The 18,724-nt window shown below is 46.6% G+C and overlaps 1 protein-coding gene and 1 pseudogene across 16 annotated transcripts in view; both read right to left on the reverse strand.

The window, feature by feature from the left end:
• FUT8 (fucosyltransferase 8) overlaps positions 1 to 10,104 on the reverse strand; it is a 464,407-nt gene extending 454,303 nt beyond the window's left edge. For 2 of the 16 annotated variants that reach the window (XM_063644493.1, XM_063644483.1), the window contains exon 1: positions 9,639 to 9,767. The gene's annotated coding sequence lies outside the window, so the exon portion shown is untranslated. Of the gene's footprint in view, positions 1 to 259; positions 381 to 9,638; positions 9,768 to 9,805 lie in introns of those variants that run through there. The other 14 variants (XM_063644474.1, XM_063644472.1, XM_063644497.1 and 11 more) reach the window with 11 other exon arrangements.
• A 3,912-nt stretch (positions 10,105 to 14,016) lies between these two features.
• On the reverse strand, positions 14,017 to 18,417 carry LOC129488736 (polypyrimidine tract-binding protein 1-like; annotated as a pseudogene).
• Positions 18,418 to 18,724: the final 307 nt, after the last annotated feature.

The following is an 18,724-nucleotide window of genomic DNA, read 5'->3' on the forward strand; positions in this document are numbered from 1 at the left end:
GAGTGCCTGACATCGATTATCACATTTAATTCTCATAACAATCCAAGAGGTAGGTAATATTAGCCTCATTTTGCCAATGAGGAAGGAAAAGGTCAGAGAGGGTACATAACTAATGAGGAGTCACATAGCTTGTGAAGTTCAAACACAAGTCTATTTGATTCTAAAGTCAATGATCTATGTATTAGTCTGTTCTCACACTGCTATAAAGACATACCAAAGACTGGGCAATTTATGGAGAAAAAAGGGTTAATTAACTCACAGTTCTGCAGGCTGTATAGGAGACACAGCTGAGGAGGCCTCAGGTACCTAACAATCACAGTGGAAGGCAAAGGGGAAGCAAGCACGTCTTACCATGGCAGAGCAGGAGAGAGACAGAGAACGAAGGGGGAAGTGCCACACACTTTTAAACCATCAGATCTCGTGAGAACTTACTATCGTGAGAAAAGCAAGGGGGAATTCTGCCCCATGATCTAATCACCTCCCACCAGGTCCCTTCTCCAACACTGAGAATTACAATTTGACATGAGATTGGGTGGGCACACAGAACCAACCATATCACTCTACCACTACACCATCATGCCTCCAAAGAGGACCAGAATTTGGTCAATAAATTTACTTAACAAACATTTATTGCATGTCTACTATATTCCAGGCACTGTTCTAGACACTCACTATATAATCATGAACAACATAAACAAAATCCCTGATCACATTAGGTTTAAAGACTGGAAGTTATTGAAATTGTAACCTTATGTTGTTTTCAGACTAGTCTGACCTTGGACACACAGGTTACATAAGGAAACCTGAATAATTCTGAGGCTTGAGATAACTTGGATTTCCATTACTCAGCCCTGCTCAGGGCCAGCTGCCAATGTCTCCCCACTACTCATCTGTACGTAATCTGCTCCATTACACTGATTTAGGAGAAAAACATAGTTCACTGCTGTTTTCCAAAGAATGAGAATAACTTGTGCTGGAGAGCAGTTGAGAACAGGGGAACAAGGACAGAAACAGAGGACACGATGCTCTTGAGGATTGCTGATACCTATGCAAGAATGTTTGCATTTAGAAACAGCATCTATATCCATATATATACCCATATAGTACATATATATATCTATATAGCTTACACACAATCAAGCTCTCATCCACATCCCTTTGAACAGATAGAGTACCAAGACAGGCCGGTCAAGAGCATGGTGAGTGTATATATACAACTGATGCTATGGGAATATTGGCAGGGTGGACTAGTCAGAGTCAAGTATGACACCATTGCTAGAAGCTTTCTATACCCCAATGTAAGAGATGCAGGGTACATGGAATCATGATTTGACTCCCATTTTAACTAAGCCCATGACAAAGGAGGTAGAACATAGTTGTTAAGAACATGAACTCTGTAGCTGGGTGTGATGCTGCATGCCTGTAGTCCCAGCTACTCAGGAGGCTGAGTTAAGAGGATTACCTGAGCCAGGGGAGATTGAGGCTGCAGTGAGCTATGAATCTGCCACTGCACTCCAGCCTGGGCATGGTATGAACTCTAGAGAAAAACTTCTTGAGTGACTCCATGTTGTGCCACTTACTAGCTGTGGGGCCATGAATAAATGGTTTAATTTCTTTTTGCTTCACCTTCCTATCTTTAATATGGAGATGGCCAGGCACAGTGGCTCGCACCTGTAATCCCAGCACTTTGGGAGGCTGAGGCAGGAGGATCACTTGAGCTCAGGAGTTCGAGACCAGCCTGAGCAACATAGTGAGACCTCATCTCTACAAAACAATGAAAAAATTAGCCAGGTGTGGTGGAGCACACCTGTAGTCCCAGCTACCCAAGAGGCTGAGGTGAGATCACTTGAACCTAGGAATTCCAGGCTACATGCCACTGCATTCCAGCCTGGGCTACAGAGGAAGAACCTGTTTAAAAAAATAAAATAAAGTGAAATAAAATAAAACACAGGTAATAATAAAAGCTGCCTCACAGGATGGATTGTAAAGATTAGCAAAATATAAGTGTTAGCCATTATTAACAAAGTAAGATTCTTTGGATAATCGGTCATGATTGATATTATATGTGTTTATGAAATCCTATTTCATTTTTCCTCTTTCAGGGCAGAAAGGAAGATTATATATTGCATTGTTCCTTTCACATACAGCTAGGTTTTAGCCAATTGATTACTGGTGGAAATGATAGCCACCCTCAGTCTTGGCACTTATAAACATCCTACAGGGTTTTTGCCCCTGCTGCAGCAATCCTGAAAGTCACATGAGATGGCAACATTCTAAGATGGTAGAACCTCCATCAGCCTGGGTCCCTGAGAGATTATATGGAGCAAATCTCCCCTCGCCCCATCCTTATCTACACTGGACATGTCGCATAAACAAGAAATGAGTGCTTTACTGTATCAAGCCAGTGAGATTAGAGATTCATTGTTACCAAAGCATAATCTCTCCTATCCTGATAGATAGGCACCATGGGCCTTCGTGTTCCAAGACTTGGAGTCTTAAACGCCTACAGTGCTAGGTTATCTACTCAAGTCCTGGGTGTGGAGGTTTCTCCATTTAAGCCTCTTAACTTCGTCTTCTTATTATTTTTTTTTGATGGAGTCTTGCTCCATCACCCAGGCTGGAGTGCAGTGGCGCCATCTCGGCTCACTGCAAGCTCCGCCTCCCGGGTTCACGCCATTCTCCTACCTCAGCCTCCCGAGTAGCCGGGACTACAGGCGCCCACCACCACGCCCATCTAACTTTTTTGTATTTTTAGTAGAGACGGGGTTTCATCATGTTAGCCAGGTTGGTCTCGATCTCCTGACCTCGTGATCTGCCCTCCTCGGCCTCCCAAAGTGCTGGGATTACAGGCATGAGCCACCATGCCCGGCCGTCTCTTAACTTTTTAAGAGCCATGGGTTCTTTTATATTGCGAAGAGCAACCCACATTTTTTAAGGAAAGATAAAACATTCCCCCTTACTTTTCAAGCTGGATCTCAGCAGAAAGTCTTGCTGCTATTTTTCCAAATGCCACACTCATTCATTCTTCTACACCTTGACTCATCAAGTTTCCTTTTGTTTTGTCAGTTTGTCCAGTTGATGGCCTATCCTTCATGAAGTATAAAGTCTGCTTAAAATGTTCATGTATCCACGTCCAGTCGCAGTGGCTCACACCTGTAATCCCAGCACTTTGGGAGCCCAAGGCAGGAGGATCACCTGAGGTTGGGAGTTTGAGACCAGCCTGACCAACACAGAGAAACCCCTTCTCTACTAAAAATACAAAAATTAGCCAGGCGTGGTGGCGCATGCCTGTAATCCCAGCTACTTGGGAGGCTGAGGCAGAAGAATCAATTGAACTCAGGAGGCGGAGGTCGCAGTAAGCCAAGATTGCGCCACTGCACTCCAGCCTGGGCAACAAGAATGAAACTCTGTCTCAAAAAAAAAATATCAACAAAGTTCATGTTTCCCTTTTCTAGAATCTTACTGCACTTATAGTTAACATTGGCACTTAGTAATATAAGATCTTGTTTCAGGGACCTTGGCTTTATCACTCTGGTGAGATTAAGGGCACAGACATTCTTTTAGATCACCACAGGGCCTAATGCAGCATTAGGCCTCAAATGGCCTATAGATATTTATTGAATTAAATTTCTAGGCAATGTATTAAAGCCCAGACTTGCCACATTCTTGACTCTTTTTTTCTTTTTTTTTGAGATGGAGTCTCGCTCTGTCACCCAGACTGGAGTGCAATGGCGTGATCTTGGCTCACTGCAACCTCCACCTCCCGGGTTCAAGCGATTCTCCTGCCTCAGGCTCCTGAGTAGCTGGGATTATAGGTGCCTGCCACCATGCCTGGCTAATTTTTGTATTTTTAGTAGGGACGGAGTTTCACCATGTTGGTCAGGCTGGTCTCAAACTCCTGACCTCATGATCTGCTTGCCTTGGCCTCCCAAAGTGCTGGGATTACAGGCGTAAGCCACTGCACCTGGCCATTCTTGATCCTTTCTTCCTAGACTAGGTCTGTGGGTAAAGAAAGGTGACTGGAAACATTCCCCATCACATTCTGGTCTGAATGAATTAGGGCATCTTTTTCCATGCTCATTAGAAAGGTGGATATGGCTGGGTGTGGTGGCTCACATCTGTAATCCCAGCACCTTTGGAGGCCCAAAGTGCTGGGTTTACAGGGAGGATTGCTTGAGCCCAAGAGTTCAAGACCAGCCTGGGCAACATAGCGAGACCCCCATCTCTACAAAAAATAAAAAAGTTAACTGGGTGTGGTGGCATACACCTATGGTCTCAGCTACTTGGAAGGCTGAGGTGGGAGAATCGCTTGAGCCCTGGAGGTTGAGACTGCAGTGACCTATGATCGTGCCACTACACCCCAGCCTGGGTGACAGAGCAAGACCCTGTTTAAAAAAAAAAAGAAAGAAAGGAGGATATGTGTGTTGTGGGTTAGGGAACTGGGAAGGGGTGAGAGTCAGGGAGTTGACACAATACTTATTTCTATTCCCTTATATATTGCTGAGTAAATATAGCTAAATTCTTATGAGCCTCTGCAGGTAAGCCATAAAGCTCTCTAAGGACAAGGACCATGCTTTCTATTGATCAAATATTGATAGTTCTTTTATTTCAAACAAGACTCAGTGACAGGACCTTATATTTGCAGCATTATTTAAAATGTACAAGATATTTTCTAATTTTTGTCTTATTTGCTCTTTATAGTAATCAAGGCTCCACATACCTGGTTTAGGTCACTGTACTGCCAAGTTAAAAAGAAGTTGGAAATGTTTCTTTGAGTTCTTTTGTGTTTCTTGTTTCTTTTCTTTTTTCTTTTCTGTTCTGTTTCTTTTTTTTTTTGAGACAGAGTCTTGCTCTGTCGCCTAGGCTGGAGTGCAGTGGCGTGATCTTGGCTCACTGCAACCTCTACTTCCCGGTTCAAGCGATTCTCCTGCCGCAGCCTCCCGAGTAGCTGGGACTACAGGCACCTGGCACCACGCCCAACTAATTTTTCTATTTTTAGTAGAGATGGGGTTTCACCATACTGGCCAGGCTGGTCTTAAACTCCTGACCTTGTGATCCGCCCACCTCGGCCTCCCAAAGTGCTGGGATTACAGGCGTAAGCCACCGCACCCAGTCTCTTTTTAGTTTCTACACATCCAGCAATAATCTTCCTTATTTGAAATTTAGTGGTGAGCACAATTCAGCGCCCACTTGTAAGAGCTGGCACCTTACAAGTGCCGCTAATCTTGGCCTGCATTGTTCACAAGAGGAGAGGCAGCTTCCTGTTTCCTTAGCCACAGTGGCTGCAGAGTCACTTAACACTCTTAAGCTCCATCTTAGGACAAGCAGACAACGATCACCAACTGAGAACTCCTGAGCCAGGGCACCATCAAAGCCCCCTTGACCCAAAATTTAAGGGTTCATACTTTCTCCAATTGATTGGAGCTGGGGACCAAGCCCCGGAACCGAACCAAACCAGTTACCTGGCTTCTCAGGAAGCTATCCAGTGTTGCTGGGAGGTGTGGGGGTCAGGAACTCAGAGGTAATTCAGCCTTTCTGGGCTTAGAAGGTCAGAACCAAACTGGTCTTGGGCAGGAGAAGGAAGGAGCCCTGTCCTCCTAAGCCCTCCCTTCCTCGGGTTCTGGGAGGAAGCTCTGGGCTGCTGACCTCTGCTTCCTCCACCTGGCACTTCCCCATTCTTCCACCTTCTCAGGTTGACCGACCATTTCAGTTTGCCTGGAACCAAGGGGTTTCCCAAGATATGGACTTTTAGTTTTTTGTTTGTTTTTGTTTTTTGAAACAGTCTTGCTCTGTCCCGCAGGCTGGAGCGCAGTCGTGGGATCTTGGCTCACTGCAATCTCTGCCTCCTGGATTGAGAGATTCTTATGTCTCAGTCTCCCAATTAACTGGGTCTACAGGCACACGCCACACCTGGCTAATTTTTGTATTTTTAGTAGAGGAAGGGTTTAGCCATGTTGGCCAGGCTGGTCTCAAACTCCTGGGCTCAGGTGATCCACCCACCTTAGTGTCCCAAAGTGCTGGGTTTACAGGTGTGAGCCACCATGCCTGGCCTGGACTTTTAGTTTTTAAGCCAGTAAAATCCTGGAAAAAAAAAAAAAAAGTTGGTCATCTTAGGACTTCTGGGACTTCGTCCCCAGTTCTCTCCTCTCTCTCTTCCCATGGTCTCCCCAGAGATTTCACTGATTCCACAGCTTTCACCAACTTTTGATGCCTAATTCCCCAATAGACCCTCACCTCTGGCTGCTCCTGAGCCCCAGGCCAGCATTTCAACCACCAGGCTTTATTGTCATTTACACAGCTAACCTTAAATTCCATGGGTTCTAAATGAGTCACCCTCTCACGCCTCCACCCCAACGACCCTGCTCCCACTCATCTTCCCTGTATTTCCGCATTTGTCAATGCCACAGCATTGTTTCAGTTGTTCAAGATTTGTAATATTGACTCATATTCATTGAATACCTCCTCTGTGCCAGGTTCCGTCCTAGGTGCTGGGGACTCAGCAGTGAGCAAAAGTCATGGAGCCCTCATGGAACTTGCATTTTAGTCAAGAGAGACAGGAAAAAAAAAAAAAAAAAAATATATATATATATATATATATATATATATATAGAGAGAGAGAGAGAGAGAGAGAGAGACAGAGAGAGGGAGAGTTAAGTACTGTGGGCAACATTATTTTTCAAAAATTTTTATGGCCGAGCGCGGTGGCTCACATCTATAATCCCAGCACTCTGGGAGGCTGAGGCGGGTGGATTACTTGAGGTCGGGAGTTTGAGACCAGCCTGGCCAACATGGTGAAACCCCATTTCTGTTAAAAATACAAAAATTAGCCAGGTATGGTGGCACACACCTGTAATCCCAGCTACTCAGGAGGCTGAGGCAGGAGAATTACTTGAACCCAGGAGGCGGAGATTGCAGTGAGCTGAGATCGTGCCACTGTACTCTAGCCCCGGCAAAAAAGTGAGACGCCGCTCAAAAAAGAAAAAAAAATTATTTCCTTAAAGTTTCTTTTTTGAGACAGGCTCTCGTTCTGTCACCCAGGCTGGAATAGATGGTGTGATCTCAGTTAACTGCAGTCTCTGCCTCTGGGGCTCAAGGCTGGACTTGAACTCCTGAGTTCAAGTGACCCACCTGCATGCAGCTCCCAAAGTGCTAGGATTAATTTTTGCCCAGCCCAGGGAAAAATTAATAAGCAAATATAAGGAATGCTTAGGGTGGGAGATGCAATAATAGATGAGGAATGAAGGGAATCCTTTTGATGTGATGCAGAGGTCTGAGGAAGTGAAAACATGAGCCAGGGACCTCTGGAGTAAGAGTGTCCCAAGCAGAGGGCACAGTAAATGCAAAGACCAGTGTAGCTGGGCAGACCAGGCCAGGGAAAGAATGATAAGAAATAAATCAGGAGCCGGGCGAGGTGGCTCACGCCTGTAATCCCAGCACTTTGGGAGGCCAAGATGGGCGGATCACGAGGTCAGGAGATCGAGACCATCCTGGCTAACACGGTGAAACCCCATCTCTACTAAAAATACAAAAAATTAGCCAGGCGCGGTGGCAGGCGCCTGTAGTCCCAGCTACTCGGGAGGCTGAGGCAGGAGAATGGCGTGAACCCGGGAGGCGGAGCTTGCAGTGAGCCGACGTCGTGCCACTGCACTCCAGCCTGGGTGACAGAGCAAGACTCCGTCTCAAAAAAAAAAATAAATAAATAAATAAATCAGGGATAAAGTGGGGGTGGGGGAAAATCAGTTTCTGTAGGGCCTTGTAGATAAAAGCATTTTATTTTCACTCATTTACCCTTTAATTTGTTGCCAAACCACAATGATCCCACCTCTCTCTTTCCCATTTCTGCAGCTAACACCTTGAGACAATCCTTCCTACTTATCATTTGAATTATTATATTGGCTTCCTGAGGGGTATTTTTGCCCCTTGTCTCTCCCTACTCTAATCCTACTCATGGTTGCTATAATCTTCTTGGAGCACAGCTCTGGTCATCATCATCATAAGATCATTAGCATACATTTATGTATCTCTGAATAAAAATGTACTTCAAAAGGAGGGGGACAGACGTAGGAGATATGTTCCCACAACTTCCCAGCATGTCCTTGTCAGAAATAGATTAAACTGTCAAAAGTATGTTGTCAAACATGTCAGAGTTCTGTTTTTATGCCATAATGTAACAATTGCAAATTTTTCATCAAAATAAAAAATAAATAGAAAGATGAATTAGTCACAACTCCTTTAGTTGCCACTAACAGAAACTCAGTTCAAGTATCTTTCAGAAGGTGATAGATGTTAGCTCACATAGATAGATATTTGACATCTTCAGGAATGGCTAGCTCCAGGTGCTCAGCAAGGGCAACAGGAAATTATCTTTCTCTTGGATTTGCTTTTTCTCTCTGTTGTCCTTACTCTCCAGCAGACTCTACTCATGCAGTGGTAAAGACGGCTTACATCCCCTCAGCTTTGCAACCCCAGTGGAGAAAGGGTGCCTCTTTCAGCAGAAGTCCTAATGCTGACTCTCATTGGCTCACTCTAGACAAAGGGATTACTCCTCAACCACTCATTATGGCTGCAGTTAATCGGTCCTGGGTCATACACCCACCCCTGGAGTCAGGGACTGAGGTCAACCTCATTTGAACTACATGGCCAGAGAGTGGAGATGGGTGGTTCCCAAAGGAACACTTGGTATTCACAATGGAGGAGGGATGGTGGGCAGGCAAAAACAAGTGTCCACAATCAAAGGCTAGGAGCACCATTTTTGGTGAGCCCTAACCCCAAACACCTCTAAGGACTCAGTAGGCCTCCGCCCTCAAATAGTATTAGTCACGTTGTACCTATAATTCATCATTTAAATGACTCTCTTGCCCCAACATCTTAAATGGCTCTCCATTGCTCCCTCTTTGCCAGTCAGCTCTCTTCCTTCTCTGAATCTACTTAGTTGCTTGACAACAGGACCTGGGGATGGAAAGAGTCTTTATCTCTGAGAGCAAGCTTTCAATATGTTGCAGCTATTGTCTATAACGCCTGTGATCATAGGCACAGACACATTGTTATTATTACTTTCTGAGATGGGGGCCTCTGTTGCCCAGGCTGGAGTGTCATGGCACTCACGGTAACCTCCATCTTCTGGGCTCAAGTGATCCTCCCTCCTCAGCCTTCAGAGTAGCTGGAACCACAGGCAAACATCACTGCACCCAGCTAATTTTTTGTATTTTTCATAGAGATGGGGTTTCACCATGTTGCCCAGGAGGGTCTCAAACTCCTGGGCTCAGGTAATCCTCCTGCCTTGGCCTCCCAAAGTGCTGGGATTACAGGCATAAGCCACCGCGTCTGGCCGCAGCTGTCCCCCCAAATATTTCAAGTAGGCATCTACTGAGACTTAATACCCACACAACAACCTTATGAAAAAGTAGGCTTATTTCCATTTTATGTATGAGGAAGATGAGGCACAGACATGTTGACTACCTTGCCCACTGTTTTTTTTTTTCACACAACCAAAATATGGAGGCTCTGGGATTTGAACCCAGGGCTCTTCGACTCCTAAGTCCCCTTAGAAACCTGCACATTATTCCATTTCTGTGAAGGGGAGGGAAAGAGCTCCTCACTTAAGTCTACCAACAGCTCTCAAATCACTTGAAACTCACCAGCAGCCATGACTGTCCCCCCACGGGAAGTAGGTAGCCAGATTTCACCTCATTCTACTTCTTTACCAGCCAGAAAAATGGAGCAGAACCCGAACTGGTGGCTTGATGAGGGAACACTCAGAAAAGTAAAGGAAGTGGTGGTGCTAAAGCATCCTGCTGCCTCTTACCTCAAAGATCCTTCCACCAAACAAATACCGCCCACCTTCGAAAACAGTCATTGTGGTTGGAACAATGTCCGTATAAAAATAACCGGGCTTATCTTACTCAATCTTGCTCCCCTTCCTTGTCGGGAAAATGTCTGCCGTTCTGGTCTAGTCGGTGCAAGACAGACTTCCCGCCCGGTGTCCAGCACTGAGGGGATGTTGCAGCTATGGTCAGCCTCCCTCTGCGGCCCCTGAAGCAAGCAGAGAGCGCCTCGGACCTCGTGCTGGGACCTAAGCACGCAGCCCGGCTCCCAGGCCCCCAGAGGGCGGGTTCCTGGCTCCGCTCAGAGGCCTTTCAAGCCCCATTCGCCTCCAGCTCAGAGGCCCCTGGGCCCACCTACACTCTGGCCCCTGATGGGCTCAGATGACAACTCAAAACCCACATCCTGAGGGAATTCTGATGAAACCTCTGAAGGCTCCATGTCTTGGGGAAGACCAGGTGGGCGTGAAAGTCGGTCTCAGCGGAGACGCTCAGGGGCGCGTGGGCCCTAGAAAGGCCAGGCTGTCCCGAGCGGGGGCTGGAGTGAAGCAGCTGGTGGAGAACACGGGCGCAGGTGTGAGCCTGATGAAAGGGTAGGCTGCTCAGTGCTCTGTAGAGAGCACCTGCAAACAGTGAGGAGGAGGCTGATGGGCTGGGCCCTCGCAGGGATGGGCAAGGCACGGCCCTAATGAATCTGGCTCCAAGCACACCCCCTCCAGCTTAAGCTTGGGGACTGGGAAAGGAGGAGGCCCAGGGGGCAGAGCTGAGAGGGCATCTCAGGAGTTAGGGTTACCAAGCAACTGAGGAAGACGCAGGAGCAGCTCCTAGCTGAGTATGCCCGGGGTGCAGCACCGAGGATGCCTGGCGGGGAGGATTGGGAGGGAGGGCTTGCCTTGCCCAGTCATACTTGGAACCTAGATCCTTGGATTTTAATGCTTTTGTGGGAGACATGAGACAAGATCTTGGACCGAGGAGGTGAACATCTGTTGCATTTTATCCAGTATATTCCCGTCTTATAGTGAGAGACTATTTAAGAACGTTAAGTTCCCCATATTGATGGAAAGAGAAGTCTAAATGGACACTTTCAAAAATTTTAAATGTATGTTAAACTTTCCATTATGGAACATTTTACCCACCGCCCTCCCTCCCCATCACCTGGATTATTTTGAAGCAAAATCCAGTCATCGAATCATTTCGCCCATAAATAGTCCAGTCAGTATCTCTAAATTTTAGAGCTGTTATTCTCAGCCCAGGACAGTTTTGCCCCCTAGGGGACATTTGGCAATATGTGGAGACTTTTTTTGTTCTTACAACGTTGGGGGGAGGGGTGTGCACCCAGCATCTAGCTGCTGGAAGACAGGGTAGAAACAGGGCTGCTACGAAACATTCTACAATGCACAGGCCAGCGCCTCACGACAAAGAACTACATGGCTCAAAATAACAATTGTGACAAGGTTGAAAACCATATTTTAGAGTCTGAAAGATAAGAACACTCTAAATACATCACTACAATATTGTTAGCATTCATAAAAACAATAATTCCTTAATATTGAATATCTGATTAATATTAAAATTTCCCCAATTATCTTGTACATTTAAAAAATTTGGAGTTTAAATCAAGATCCAAATAAGACTCATACATTGCAATTGGTTGATATATTTCTTTTTGTTTTTTCCTGCATCCAATCATCCATTATAGTTGATGTATTTCTTAGGTCTCCTTGAATCTACAGGTTCCCATCCCTCTTTTTTCCTTGTAATTTATTTATTATAAAACAGATTTATTTTTAATTACAAAAGAGTACACGAGTACATTCCTGATATCAAAATTGAAACATACAGGTAAAGCAAACATTTCCTACCTATGACAGTCCAATCCCAGTCCTCTCCCCAAAGAACTCGTTTATCAAAATTTTGTGTGTATTGGTTAAGATTATATTCAACTGGCCGGGCACACTGGCTCACACCTGTAATCCCAACACTTTGGGAGGCCAAGATAGGCGGATCACTTGAGGTCAGGAGTTCGAGACCAGCCTGACCAATATGGTGAAACTGTGTCTCCACTAAAAATACAAAATTAGCCGGGTGTGGTGGCGCATGCCTGTAATCCCAGCTACTCGGGAGGCTGAGACAGGAGAATTGCTTGAACCCGGAAGGCGGAGGTTGCAGTGAGCCGAGATTGTACCACTGCACTTCAGCCTGGGTGACAGAGCAAGACTCCATCTCAAAAAAAAATTATATTCAACTACATGTTTCAAAAAACATAATAATAACAAAAGCTTTAATTTTATTTTTCAGAAAGATAAGCCAAGGGATAGGCAGTCCAGGGCTAATATGGCACCTCCATGAAGTTTTTAGGGTCCCAAGTTTCTTCTAGCTCCCTGCTGTACCATCTGTGAATGTGACCCCCATCCTCATGTAGCACAACGGCTAATGGAGAACCATCCCTCTTATCTATATTAGGACTAGGTAGCAAGATGGAAAAGTGGAAGGGCATATCTCTCTGTATTAGTTTGCTAGGGCTGCTGTGACAAAGGACCATAAATTGAGCAGCTCATACCACAGAAATTTACTTATTGTCTCACAATTCTCACAGTTCTGCAGGCTAGATGTCCAACATCAGGCAGGACTGGTTCCTTCTGAGAACTGTAAGGAAAAATCCGTCCCATGCCTCTCCCCTAGCTGCTCATGATTGGCTGGAAATCTTTAAGTTTCCTTACCTTGTGGAAGCATCACCCCAATCTCTGCCTTGGTCGTCACATGGCATTCTCCCTGTGTGTGTGTTTCTGTGTCCAATTTTCCCCTTTATATAAGGATATATTTATATTGGATTAGGGCCCACCCTCATGACCTCATTTTAACTAATTACATCTGCAAGCGCTCTATTCCAAATAAGGTCGCATGCTGAGGTACGAGGGATTAGGACTTTTATATATAAATTTTGGGGAGAGACAATTTAACTCACAGCACTCTCCCATAAAGAGACTTTGTAGAAGTCTCATACACTTCTTTGTTTATACTTCTTTCGCCAAAACTTAGTCTTATGGCCACATCTTGCTGCAAGAGATGCTGGGGAAGGGAAGCTTTCACTGAGCACATGACCATCCCCCCAAAAATCAGTTTTTTGTTACCAAAAAGGAAGGAAAAATGGACAGGGCAACTACCAGCAATCTGCCATGGAATGTATTCTACCAGACATTTTTCTGTATGTTGCACGTAACCAAATGACCACAAACTGGGTGGCCTAAAATACCAGAAATTGATTCTTTCACAGTTTTGGAGCCAGAACTCCAAAATCAAGGTGTTGGTGGGGCCACAGTCCTTCCAGTGCCCCTAGTGGACGATCCTCCCTGGCCTCTCCAGCTTCTGGTGGCATCTTTGTTCCTTGGCTTTGCATCACTTCAGCCTCTGCCTCCATGTTCACATGGACTTCCCCTCTGGGCCTTCTCCTCTTCTGTCTGTCTGTTTGTTTTTGCGACTGGGTCTCTCTCTGTCGCCCAGGCTGGAGTGCAGTGGTGTGAACACTGCTCACTGCAGCTTCAATCTCTGAAGCTCAAGCGATTCTCCCATCTCAGCTTTCTGAGTAGCTGGGGCCACAGGTGCATGCCACTGTGCCTGGCTAATTTTTTGTAGAGATGGGGTCTCACCATGTTGCCTGGGCTGGTCTCAAGCGATCCTCCCACCTTGGCCTTCCAAAGTGCTGAGATTATAGGCGTGAGCCACTGCACCTGACTCTTTTCTGTCTCTTATAAAAACACTTGTCATGGTTGGGCGCGGTGGCTAACGCCTGTAATCCCAGCACTTTGGGAGGCGGAGGCGGGTGGATCACCCGAGGTTGGGATTTCAAGACCAGCCTGACCAACATGGAGAAACCCCATCTCTACTAAAAATACAAAATCAGCCGGGTGTGGTGGCACATGCCTGTAATCCCAGCTACTTGGGAGGCTGAGGCAGGAGAATTGCTTGAACCCAGGAGGTGGAGGTTGCGGTGAGCCAAGATCACGACATTGCACTCCAGCCTGGACAACGAGTGAAACACTGTCTAAAACAAAAACAAAAACAAAACAAAACAAAAAACAAAAACACTTGTCATTGGATTTAGGGCCCACCCAGGTAATCCAGGATCATCTCATTTTAAGATCCTTTATTTTTACATCTGCCAAGACATTTTTTGCTTCGTTTTTCTCACACCCAATCACATCCTGGACCCATCCATGAGTTCCAGGATGTGACCATATCCTTTAGGGTGAGGGGACCATTCAATGTCCTACACCCTCCCTGGAGCAGCAGATATTTCCAGGAATAGCAAAATATGGCTCTCCACATTGTCCTTGTTCATTTTAATTAGCAATGGCAGAGGAAGGGGACTGTGGTAAAACTTTAATGAAATGCTACACACTCTGGGAAGCATAAGTAGATCTGGTTGCCTAGGGTCTGTTTAAAGTTAGAGAAACTCGGAAGGTTCTGCCAAGTGTTGGCATGTGGGTGCCAAGCTGTTTTTGGTAGAATGGTAAACTATGCTAGCATGTTTTTCGACGTTTACCATGCATTTTAGAGAGGTTTCCTGCTAAATGAATTTTCAATTGAGAGCCAGCTCAGGAGCGGACACAGAAAGATGGAAGGGTAAGAGAAACATTTCCAATGTACCAAGCTATGAGTTACAGGGCCTCACTTCTTACTTAAAGAGCAAAATGTTGGCTAGGGGTAGTGGTGGAAAGTTCCTGATGCCAGATTTTTGAGGTGAGAGAAAGAAATAGTATCAGCCCTGTACCTGCCACCCTGTTCTTCATCTGCTTCGATTTCAGTTTCAGTATTTACTGAGACCATACTGTGCACCAGGAAAGACTTATATTCCTCAAGCCTCACAGGCAGCTAGGTGTTATTACTTTGTCCACTTTCCAGATGAGATGCTGTGATTCCGAGAGGTTAAGGCACTTGCGCCCATGATCACGTAGCTGTAAGTGGCTAAAGCAGAAGTTTTGAATGTTTTCGGACTGCTAACTTGGTGCTCTTTCTACCACAGCATGAGAGATGAACATTCCTTTCTGCTTACGGGTGCCCATCCTGGTAAGGAGGTAGAGAGAGGGGCAGGCTCATCTCCTACCCACCAGGGCTTGCTCCTCCCTCCCATCTGAAAGCAGAACAGGCTGCGGCAGGAGGCATGCAATTGGTGTTTCTGCCGGTCTCCAATCCTAGTGGAAGAAACTGCCTAATTAAAGTCTGCAGCATGCCCAGAAGCTTCCCGGGTTGTTTTCCGTGCATTCCCAGAGCCTGATGATACATATTCTTCATGTTTATGTGGCGGGATACACTGTGCTCCATGAGCATGAAGTATTAGTGAGCCAATTTCACCATCTACGCAGCTGCAGAGCAACCGGAAGGCATCCCTGTTTTAATTTATGAGGGACCAGCATGCGCAATCAATAGGTGCCCCACAGGTTATTAAAGAGGAGAAAGATGGCTCAGGCAGCCCTGTTTACTAACAGGGAAATGGTCTTCTGGCAGCTTCTGGCTTGCAAGGCATTTACATTTCCTTTTCAGGCCAGAAACAGTGGTGTTCCCTTTTCATCTCAGCCCCAAGCCTAAGAACAGGAGGCTGGTGGAGGCTCAGGCAGAATCTGAAAGTGCCCTTCCCTGCACTGTAATCTCAGAGAGAGGATGGGGTGGGGAGTCAGCCCAAAGATTTATGAAGTCCCTTTGTGTTTTGAGGCCCTGGAGAACAATAGCTTTCCAGGATGGGGGTTGGAATGTAGGGGATGGGAGTGGGTAACTGGGTGTGAGAACAATGAAGAAAAAGGAATAGGCAACTCCTACCAGGCTGGCTGGAGGGGAAGTGGTCTTTGGTCTGCCTGTCAGTCTCTGGAGAAGTCCTTTTATTCGCTGCTTTTGCTTTCTCTTTGTTTTGGGTCCTTTGATTTCAGGAAGCTATGGTTCTTTTGCAGTCTACTTTTTAATAGTTCTGGAGGAAGAGAGTGGATTGGATTTTAAAATAAAACAGTAACAGCACTGGGTCATTTAAATAGAAAGGAAAGAAGTACTTCTCTTCAGTCCACATTCTGGAGGGCAAGATGGGGTAATACAGCAGTTCTCAAATTTTTTTGTCTCAGGACCCCTGTATATACTCTTAAAATGTATGTAGGTTAGTGGCAGAAAATTTAAAATATTTGTCAATTTTAAGATCACAATAATAAACCCATTACATGTTAATATAAATAACATTTCTATTTAAATTAAATTAAATTTAATTAATTTTAGCACGGTGAACTAGATTTAATTTTTTAAAAAAACAGGTAAACTGATTTCTTTTTTAAAAAAATAAAGGCCGGGCACGGTGGCTCACGCCTGTAATCCCAACACTTTGGGAAGCCGAGGCGGGCGGATCACGAGGTCAGGGGATCGAGACCATCCTGGCTAACACGGTGAAACCCCATCTCTACTAAAAATACAAAAAATTAGCTGGGCGTGGTGGTGGGCGCCCATAGTCCCAGCTACTCGGGAGGCTGAGGCAGGAGAATGGCGTGAACTTGGGAGGCAGAGCTTGCAGTGAGCCGAGATCGCGCCACTGCACTCCAGCCTGGGCGACAGAGCGAGATGCTGTCAAAAGAAAGAAAGAAAGGAAAGAAGAAAGAAAGAAAGAAAGAAAGAAAGAAAGAAAGAAAGAAAGAAAGAAAGAAAGAAAGAAAGAAAGAAAGAAAGAAAGAAAGAAAGAAGGAAGGAAGGAAGGAAGGAAGGAAGGAAGGAAAGAAAGAAAGAAAGAAAGAAAGAAAGAAAGAAAGAAAGAAAGAAAGAAAGAAAGGAAGGAAGGAAAGGAAGGAAGGAAAAGAAAGAAAGGAAAGAAAGAAAGGAAAGAAAGAAAGGAAAAGAAAGGAAAGAAAGAAAGAAAAGAAAGAAAGGAAAGAAAGGAGGGAGGGAGGAAGGAAGGAAGGAAAGAAAGAAGGAAGGAAGGAAGGAAGGAAGGAAGGAAGGAAGGAAGGAAGGAAGGAAGGAAGGAAGAGGCCCTGGTCCTCCCGGCCCTCGCGGGGCAGCTTCATATTCTGGTGCTTTGAGGGCGTGATACGGACGAGATGATGCGGATGGGCTTCCTGTGCAGCTTGTGCCAGTTCAGGTGGCTCATGGCCAGCTGGGCCTGGTTGCCGTCCGCCATCTGCACCAGAGCGTTCTCCTTATTGAACGGGATCTTCATGCGCTGCACGTCCCCGTAGACGCTGAAAAGAATAAAGAGGCTTTGGGGGCTGGGCATGGTGGCTCACGCTTTTAATCCCAGGATTTTGGGAGGCTGAGGCAGGCGGATCACGAGATCAAGAGTTCGAGACCAGCCTGACCAACATGGTGAAACCCCATCTCTACTAAAAATACAAAAATTAGCTGGGCGTGGTGGCGTGCTTGCAATCCCAGCTACTCGGGAGGCTGAGGCAGGAGAATCACTTGAACCCGGGAGGAAGAGGTTGCAATGAGCCGAGATCATGCCATTGCACTCCAGCCTGGGCAACAAAGCAAGACTCCGTCTAAAAAAAAAAAAAAAAAGGCTTGGAGGTGTGACTCTCTCTGGGTTGAGGTTGCTGACCGGCAAGACAGAATTTCCTGCCCCCGCCAGGCCCGGGATGGCGATCCGGCCTGCTGCTGCAGCTGCCGCCACCGCCAAGGGGATGGCCAGGGGGGCCAGGGCTCCATGGATGTTGGGAACTGAAAGATTGAAGGCCGCGGCCATGTCTGGTCCAGCGAGGGCTGGCTGTACCCGGAGGGCAGGTCTGGGCGTGGTAGTCGCTGCTCTTGCCGTTGTTGTACTTGACGTTGAGGCTGATGAGCTTGGAGAAGTCAATGCACAGCGTATGGCAGGTGTTATAGGTGTTCTGCCAGTCCAGCTACAGCTTGGCATGCTGGGCGTTCTCGGGGTCCGCATACTGCAGCAGAGCCTGGAACTGGTTGTCCTTGATGAAGGTGATGGTCTTCACTTTGCCGAACTTGGAGAAAATCTGGTGCAGCACATCCAGGGTCACGGGGTAAAAGAGGTTCTCCACGATGATCCCGAGCACCGGGCTGTGCCCGGCCATGGCCATTCCCGCGTCTACGGCCGCCGCCTGGACAGTCAAGGCCAGGTTCCCCGACTGGACCGAGTTCACGGCCTGAGGGCCGCCGGGTCCCGCGCCTGGTTGGGAGAGCTGTCGGTCTTCAGCCCCTTGTGGCTGGAGAACTGGATGTAGATGGGCTGGCCATGCAGCACGGGCGTCACCGAGGGATAGTAGTTCACCATGCCGTTGGCAGCCTCCTCCGTGCTCAACTCGATGAAGGCCTGGTTTTTCCCCTTCAGCATCAGGAGATTAGTGACCTTCCCAAAGGGCAGCTCCAGGGAGATCACCTCCCCTTCGGTGACGTCCATGGGAGCTTCTGGATGTGGGTCACTCTGGAGGGGACACCGGCACTTCCGCTGTCACCTTTGAACTTCTTGCTGCCATGTCCATTTGCTGCAGAGGCCGAGTTGCTGCTCATGATAAATGGTCTGTTAGTGACACAAGTAGAGAAAAGCTCGTCGGATCCCCGCTTTGTACCAACTGCTATTTCTGGGACAATGCTGTCCATGGCACACACAGCAGACCCGCAGGGGGATGGAGTGGAGGCGCCAGAATATTTATTTATTTATTTATTTATTTATTTATTTATTTATTTATTTTTGAGAGGGAGTCTCGCTCTGTTGCCTAGGCTGGAGCGCAGTGGCGCGATCTTGGCTCACTGCAACCTCTGCCTCCTGGGTTCAAACAATTCTCCTGCCTCAGCCTCCCGAGTAGCTGGGATTACAAGCGCATGCCCAGCTATTTTTTGTATTTTTAGTAGAGTAGGGGTTTCTCCACGTTGGCCAGGGTGGTCTGGAACTCTTGACCTCAGGTGATTTGCCCGCCTTAGCCTCC

The sequence above is a fragment of the Symphalangus syndactylus genome, chromosome 8 (genome assembly GCF_028878055.3).
Source record: "Symphalangus syndactylus isolate Jambi chromosome 8, NHGRI_mSymSyn1-v2.1_pri, whole genome shotgun sequence".
Taxonomy (NCBI): domain Eukaryota; kingdom Metazoa; phylum Chordata; class Mammalia; order Primates; family Hylobatidae; genus Symphalangus; species Symphalangus syndactylus.